The sequence below is a fragment of the Sphaerodactylus townsendi genome, linkage group LG14 (genome assembly GCF_021028975.2).
Source record: "Sphaerodactylus townsendi isolate TG3544 linkage group LG14, MPM_Stown_v2.3, whole genome shotgun sequence".
NCBI lineage: Eukaryota > Metazoa > Chordata > Lepidosauria > Squamata > Sphaerodactylidae > Sphaerodactylus > Sphaerodactylus townsendi.
In genome coordinates, this window is record NC_059438.1 from 9,099,108 (window position 1) to 9,107,080 (window position 7,973).

Genomic DNA, 7,973 nt, shown 5'->3' on the forward strand with positions numbered 1-7,973 from the left:
ACCTGCGGCTCTCCAGATGTTCAGGAACTACAATTCCCATCAGCCCCTACCAGCATGGCCAATTGGCCATGCTGACAGAGGCTGATGGGAATTGTAGTTCCTGAACATCTGGAGAGCCGCAGGTTCCCTACCCCTGATCTAAACAGAAAGGCAGGCCTTGACTCAGGCAGAAGAGGACGATGCAGGCAGGAATCATGGGAAGAATAGGGTTCAGCTAACTTGCACAATTGTAGTCTCAGTAGGGGAAGAAGACTGGGGGATTGTGAGTAGCTTGGTGGTGCCTGCTACTCTCTCCTGCCATTATCTCTTTGGTGGATCTCCTTCCACTATGGCCGCTGGCTGGCATCTATTGCTGCTGTGTCTCATTGTTTGCGGGGGTACCACAAAATCCCTCTTTGATCTGGTATCAAAGCTGTTGTGTGGCCCCTTCTCATTGGTCCATGCCATGCCTCCTCTGTTCTATCACAGTTTCTCCACTGTTGTTCCAGCTGTTGTGAACCATTTACTAGCATTGGGTGGATCCCATCTGTGTCTCTGCTGGTGACATGACCGTTTTCCTCTTTTTCTGCATTTGGCTTATAAGAGAGTCTTCTAAATGGCTTTTTATTTTCTAATGTTTACAGATTTTTGGATGTAAGCTCTTCTTTTCAGCTGTTTTTAGCCTTATTTGTACTTCAAAGGTGTTTGATCCCCGCTTTCAGTCGGATAAACGACAACTCTTCCCTTCCCCTCCGGTTAACATCTTCCTGCCACAAGCCCAACTCCAGTGTACTCAAGTGGATTGGATGGCGCTACCCGTTCTTCTGACTTCTGCTTGGCATCCTAATTGGGATCCTTCAAATTCTGTAGCTAAGCCCACGAGATTTTGTTTTTCTAGGACAGCATCTGCCAGGACAAACTGCCTTTGAAACAAAGAGAATTTCATAGCATTTTGGGTTCAAAAGCCTTTTTTCTTTTACTGATCCTGAAGTTTTCCTTTGTGCCTGGACTGCCGCTGTTGACTCGGAGAAAATGTCCCTTGTCTGTTTTCTTAACCACTCACCTCTACACAATACCTCTTGGGTGGCCCAATGTTTATAAATGTTAGTGAGTTTTTTTAAAAAATAATGTTCTACTTGAGTGTTTCCAAAACATCCATGTACTTTTCTAGGACCAAAAGTATTCTGACAAATGTAGAGACAGTGCCCTGGATCAGACTTTGGACCTTTTCTTATAATAAGGGTAATGCTGCTCTGAGGTTTGAGGGTCACTTTGTGATTCCACCAGAAAGAAGAGGTTTCACGGCTGAACCGTAGCTTCAGAGCAGCTCGCGGGCCAAAGTGAAGGTTGCTTCCTGTTTTGCTTGCGTTTGTGGGACAGTGATGGTGTTTGAACCTTTCAGAAATTCAGGAACTGAGCAACTACATCTGCTGTTCTCTACTTTTAACAGTATTTTGTATAGAACACTGCCTGGCGAAGCCTAGCAATTTTATACACACCCTTTCTCTTTGTGAGTGATTGAGTTCAATAATTTGTTTGTTATTTGTTTACTTTATTATGTAGTTATTAAAGTTGATTAAATACTACATGTTTCCCGTAGTACAATAAATGTCTGCTTCATGCCTGACAAATGTACATTTACGAGCAGGAGCCCAGGAGACTCATTTGCACCCCTCCCGCAGGGCCCTGCTAAACTTGTTAGATTACTGCAACTTGCCGTACACGGGGCTGCCTTCAAAGACAGCCCAGAAACTGCAGCTGGTCTAAATGTAGGAGTGCAAGGTTTGCTGCTGGGAACATACGCTGCCCATTTTGAAACAGCTGCATTGACTGCCAGTCAGCTTCAGAGTATAATTCAAGGTTCTGGTTGTAACCTTTAATTCATGTCCTTGGACCTGCTTATTTGGAGAGCCAGCGTGGGATAGTGGTTAAGAGCAGGTGGATTCCAATCTGGAGAACTGAGTTTGATTCTCCATTCCTCCACCTGAGTGGCAGAGGTTTACCTGGTGAACCAGATGTGTTTCCGCACTCCTACATTCCTGCTGGGTGACCTTGGGCTAGTCGCAGTTCTTTCTGAACTCTCTCAGCCCCACCTGCCTCACAAGGTGCCTGTTGTGGGGAGAGGAAGGGAAAGGAGCTTGTAAGCCACCTTACGTCTCCTTACAGGTATTAATCCAAACTCCTCTTCTTCCATATGCTGTACAGCAACTATGGTCAACAGACAGCTGTCTATTAGCTATCCTACCACATAGGGTGGCCTGTCTGGTGTTGATCACAGTTACTCTAGACCTTTCCTGGTGGGGTATAAATGTTTTAATAAGTATAAGGAAGTGGGATGGGGAAACCACTTGGCTCCTTGGAAGCGCATGGGGACTCTCCTCTGCCATTTGAACCCAAGCAGCTGCTATTCAGAAGTACACTGCCTCTGAAAATGGAAGTTCTATTAGTCTAATGTGGCTGATAGCCATTGATGGAACTGTCTTTCACAAACCTTTCCAATCCCCTTTGAAAGCTGGTTATGCTTGGGTCATCTCACAACAGAGGCTGCTGTTTATTCTGCATTACAGAAGTCTGCAGGTAACTGGATTAGTCTTGTAGCGGGGAGGGGGTCACGCTGTGTGGGCTCCAAAGAAAGAGGGAGATTTGCTCCCTGGAATAGGTTTCATGGCTTCTTGACATGGTGAGTGAAGGGAATCTCCATATACAGAGGCAGCGTTGAAGGGGAGGCCTTGGCTTCCATGCCCTGTTTGTTGGCCCTCCAAGGCAACTGTTTGGCTGCTGCATGAAAACAGGATGCCGAAGTGGATAGACCACTTGTCTGATGCAGCAGGGCTTTTCTTAGGTTATTATGTTCCTAAGCCCAGAGGTATTTTTTAAAGGTCTCATCAAATAGCATGCGGTTGTGTCACATCCCTGCCTGAGATAAGCTCAGTTCTCTGCTAATCAGCTGATATGGAGCAATTCAGAGTTCCCTGTTCTGTTCTGCCCAATGGGCTTCAATTCAAACTCAAGCAAAAGGGTTCTAACAAATACGTCACGGGGATTGCTGCTATCTAGATGCTGATTTATGAACTGAAGTAGCACCAGGTTTAAGACGGAGAATTGGGAGACCCTATTGTAATAGAAAGCCTGTGTTTCTCCATACTCCCTGCTCTGTGCTCCCTATTCTTTAAAATTGCTTTTCTGTGAGGATCCACTTCCCCAGTCCTATGGTTGACTACATTAAATCATAAATTGGTAATGAGGGATTTTAAAAAAAGTCTAGAGTGTTTACTGCATCTCCCCATTCATACTTTGGTGGAAGTCTCAAAGGATTTGAGTTTGAATATTCGCTTATTCTATGCCAATAAAGGCTTGCTTCTGAATATTCGCCTACAACAAACACCTCCCCGCAAATGGAAAATCCGAGAACAAATCATGTTTTCCCGAAAACTCTGAGCAAGTGAGCTGAATCACATGCTGTTGGCTGTTTTGGATATGCAAATCAAGTTCAAAGCGAAACAGGATAGGCTTAGACTACCTTAGTCTCCTGAATTGTTTCCAAAGATCATTTTGCAGTTTCAAAGTCTACCATGCTGTGTTAACTGGCCCTGTTATCTGTAAGCACAAAATGTTTCTAATCATGTACAGAGTGATTTCTGTTTCACAGATCAACTGTAATCGGACTCCCTGTACATCTATGAGTAAGCTTGATCTGGAAAAAAAACACTGGAAACTTTCGGCAAAGAACATTTAAGGATTTGTGACATAAACTGCTGTGCAAGATAATGTTGGTCGACGATTTTGTAAAATAGGAGCTATGTTTTCCTGTATTTTAACAGCTGCTGCTGTCTGTCACCCAAAAGGAATGTGGAAGATTAACTCCAAAGTACCACCTTTATATTCTTGGGAATAATTGGTTTATAGATGCTCTGCTGGGCGTGGGAAGGAAGAGGAGTGCGTTTATGTCTTTCAGGCACATCTTAAGTAGAGCACTGTATGTAAAAGTTTGAGGTAGAGTTTGACTCTGGACGACCTTGTTTTGACTTAAGGTATTCCAGAGACAAGGTTAATGTAGTATATTTTTGGAACAGAGTGTGACTGATTTCGGCAGGTGTCAGTTCTGTTGCCTTTCTGGAAAAGGTTGTTCGCAGAAAGTATATTTTCTGGCTGTTATTTCTTGGGTCCTGATCTGGATACCCCCGTTAGCCTGATCTCATCAGATTTCAGAAGCCAAGCAGGGTCAGGCCTGGCTAGTATTGGGATGGGCAACCTGAAGAGAATATCGGGGTGATGATTTGGAGGCAGGCAATAGCAAACTACCTCTCAGGTCTCTGGTCCTGAAAACCATATGGGTTTGCCATAAGTCATCTTTGACGTGATGGCAAAAAAGCGTGCCTTTAAGGAGAAATGCTTCTTAGCTACGTCTTTTTCATTCACCCTTCATTGGTGAATGCTAATTTCAAAGGGTCTGATGTGCAAACCCGGTTGAAAATAGCCAAGGTGTCAGGGCCGGATCTCCATTTTCTTTTGAAGGGGAGCAAAAGTACAAAACGATGCCCCCCTTATATTACATACATATTTTCTTCATGGGTGTATAATCAAAATACCGGTATATAATATACCAATATAACCCACAACTCTTTAAATGGTAGAATAAATTGAGTTCATACCTTCGTTCTGCTGAAGGTATGAAGGCTGAAAGAAAAAAGTCTTCTACAGATCTGATCAACCAACCTCATTCCTGTTCTCACACAAGAATGCCCCAAACTTCTGGTTTGTTCCCATGGCTAAGAATAAAACAGGACAAAGAACCCAAATGGCTTTCTAAGCATACTGATGTTGAGACATTTGGGCACAAATGTAGGTTAAAGTGAGATATTTTCTGTTTGTTTTCCAAAGAGTTACTTTGTAGTTCGACTTACTACATTGACTAAAAAAAGCTGGTGCTACAAACCTTGAGAATGAGTGATATTTGTAAATGACGTGTGCCTATTTTCTTGGTGTAGACTGAATTAGTTTTACACAGCTTATTTGATTTAAATTTGCAGAGAGATAAACTTGTCCACAGCCGCAGGGGAATATGTTTGAGGAAACTTAAGACAGCTCAGTTCTGTTCTAAGCTCTAGACAATAGATATGGACGCCTTCTCCCAAACCAAATTTTGTGTTGGTGTACAGATGCACCCTAACTTGAATTGACCCACTTGGATTATCATAATGTGTAATTGTGTAATGTGCCTTGAGTCTCATTGAGTAAGACCAAATAAAACAATCATACTTAAGATCTGAAAGAAAACAAAGCTTAGCATTGTCAAAGTACTCCTTCAGCAAGCAGTTGTGCCTATCCGAGCTGAGGTAGTGCCAACACCCTATAGGTGTGTTAGGAAATACACAGGCACAATATTACACCAATTTCAAACCGTTTCAGAGTCTCTCTGCTATCAAAATCAGGTCTTGCCTTCCACAATCAGTGGTAGTAGCTGTTGTTTGCCTCCCATTGTGAGAAGAGCATCATTTTCCAGCCTGGGTCGCTGGTTGTTAATTCTGTGTTCAGCCAGTTGGTACCGAGTGCCATAATTTAATGTTCTAAGCTTGTAGTAACCCGCGCAGAGCCCTTCGGGGATTGGGTGGGATATAAATCCAATAAATAAATAAACAAATTAGTAAAAAAACAAATATAGGACTGGGGCTGTGTTTTTAAAATTGTTTTAAAAGATCTTTATTAAGACAATGACAATTAAAACAAACAATCCATACAAAAAAGAAACAACAAAAAGGAATAAACATCAATGTTTCTATCTTTAACAGAGTATTGAACACCACCTACAACATTGGTAGACTTAATACAACATGATATCCTTACACTTTTATTAAATTATTATTTTTATAATCCTTAAGTTTTTCTCGGACTTCCCACTAAGCCTTCACAAATTAAAATATTCCCAAATCATAAAAATTCCAAAATTCAATACTCTTTCCCTTTATGTCCCTTACTTTTAACTTCATTTCTGTTCATAAAGAGGAAATAGCAATTTTTAACATTCACAATCTATATATATATAAAGCTAACTGTGTTTTTGTTGATGATAGTATAACTCAATAACTGCTGGGCCAATTCCTCTGAAAATTCCCAGTCACTATAGTCAGCCAGGTGAGAGTGTGTTTAGATGTTCACATACCTGACATTTCACACCTGGCCCAGGTAAAACGCCTTTTTCCTGGCACTCCATGGTGAAGGACATGCAGCTGCCTGTGTGTAACTGTCACCCTTAGAATGTTCGTGCTGCTTAGAATGTTCACTCAGATGGCCAGAGATGAGCAGTGGAAACAGTACATAGGCAGTAACTCAAGTGGAAGTGAAACACATACACACACATACACACGAGAGAGAGGGGAGGGAGAGGGAGGGGTGGCATGCTAGGGAAGAGAGGGAGGGAGAGGCGTGCAAGGGAAGAGAAGTGAGAGAGTGGAGACAGTGAGGGGTGGCATGCAAGGGAGGGGAGGCAGGGGGCCCAGCATCTTGATATGACCCACCCACCCTAGCAGAGGGGAAGGGAGGGATGGGGTGGGGTGGCATGCAAGGGAAGAGTAGTGAGGGAGGGAAGAGAGTGAGGGGCCAGACACCCTAGATTGCTTGAATACTGCAGTTACAGTTAAGAAAACCAGGCACACATTACTCAGGAGTAAGCTCGGTACAGCAACCGTGACATACTTTGAATGGCTGTGTCGCGCCCCTCAGAGGGTTTCCTCAGAAGCTACACCCATTGCCACCAACCAAGCTTACTCCCAGGTAAAGGATCATGACCAGCCAGCCTAGATGTGTGGGAGGGGTGCCTTTCCACCCCCCCCCCCAGGAATGCAGGCACACACTGACATCGCACAATATAAGGCTGCGTGTTTGCATGAGCACGTACTGCTGGCCTCTGCAATTGATTTGCTGCTACTGTTCCTTTCCCATTTCACCACAATAAGCCACAGCAACGCCTGGCCGGGCCCCGCTAGTATTCTAATAATTGTGTACATTCTGATCTATTTTCTATATAAGTTATCAATGGTTGCCAATCTTCCATAATTGGGATTGTTGCTTTGATACAGCCCTGTTTCCTTACTTTTTTATGTCTGACTATGTGATACACTGAGGGGTCTCAGTTCCGCCAGTGGGATGCAGGTTCTGGTCTCGCTGGGGCTTGTAGTCTTCGACAGTTCTCACCTCTCTCAGTCTGATCAACACCAAAAGTCCACAGCCGTCTCTTCAAGCAGCCTTGACTTCTCAGTAACATTCAGGAGGAGAGCACTTAGCTCTCATGAGGCAGAAGAGGGGGAAACTCTAATTAACGTCCTCATAATATATCATTCTCTATTAAACTCAGTGGGGAGGTGAATACAGATGCCTGCATGAGGCAAGCATCATCTCCATATTGAGACCTTAAAGGCAGCTTTGAGGGATTTCTCTACAGCTGGGAAATAGTTTACCAACTGTAGCCTTCTGAGATGGCTAAGGTGACCAAGGTGCATTAATAAATCACATCTAACCTTTGCCCTGTTTCCTCCCCCTAGCCTTCTTCTTCCTTGTGCAGATTCCTTGGCAAATCCATGATGAAACTCAAGTAGTTGAGATCTTCAAACAAGTTGACATCTGAAACTGCCCCTGGAGAAAACGGCTGCTTTGGAGGGTGGGCTTTTTTGGTGTGGTGTCTTGCTGATGTTCCTCTCTTCCCCAGATCTCATGCTGGGCCCAGATAGTCTGGAAACAGGCCAGAGGGATCCCGGGGAATCCCCTGTGTGGTGCAGAGTGGCTAGGTTGGCAGTGATAGCATATCCTGCAAATCAGGTTCAAATCCAAATGCTGTCACACTCTGGGGACCTGGACTTGAAAATCCTGTAGCCCAAAATCCAATTAGTGACTCCAAAGACTTTAAAATACAGATTTTTCTTGAGCCATATAAGAAAAAGATAGGAACAGGCGTCAATAGAACCAACTTTCTAAGAAGAAGAGTTTGGATTTATATCCTC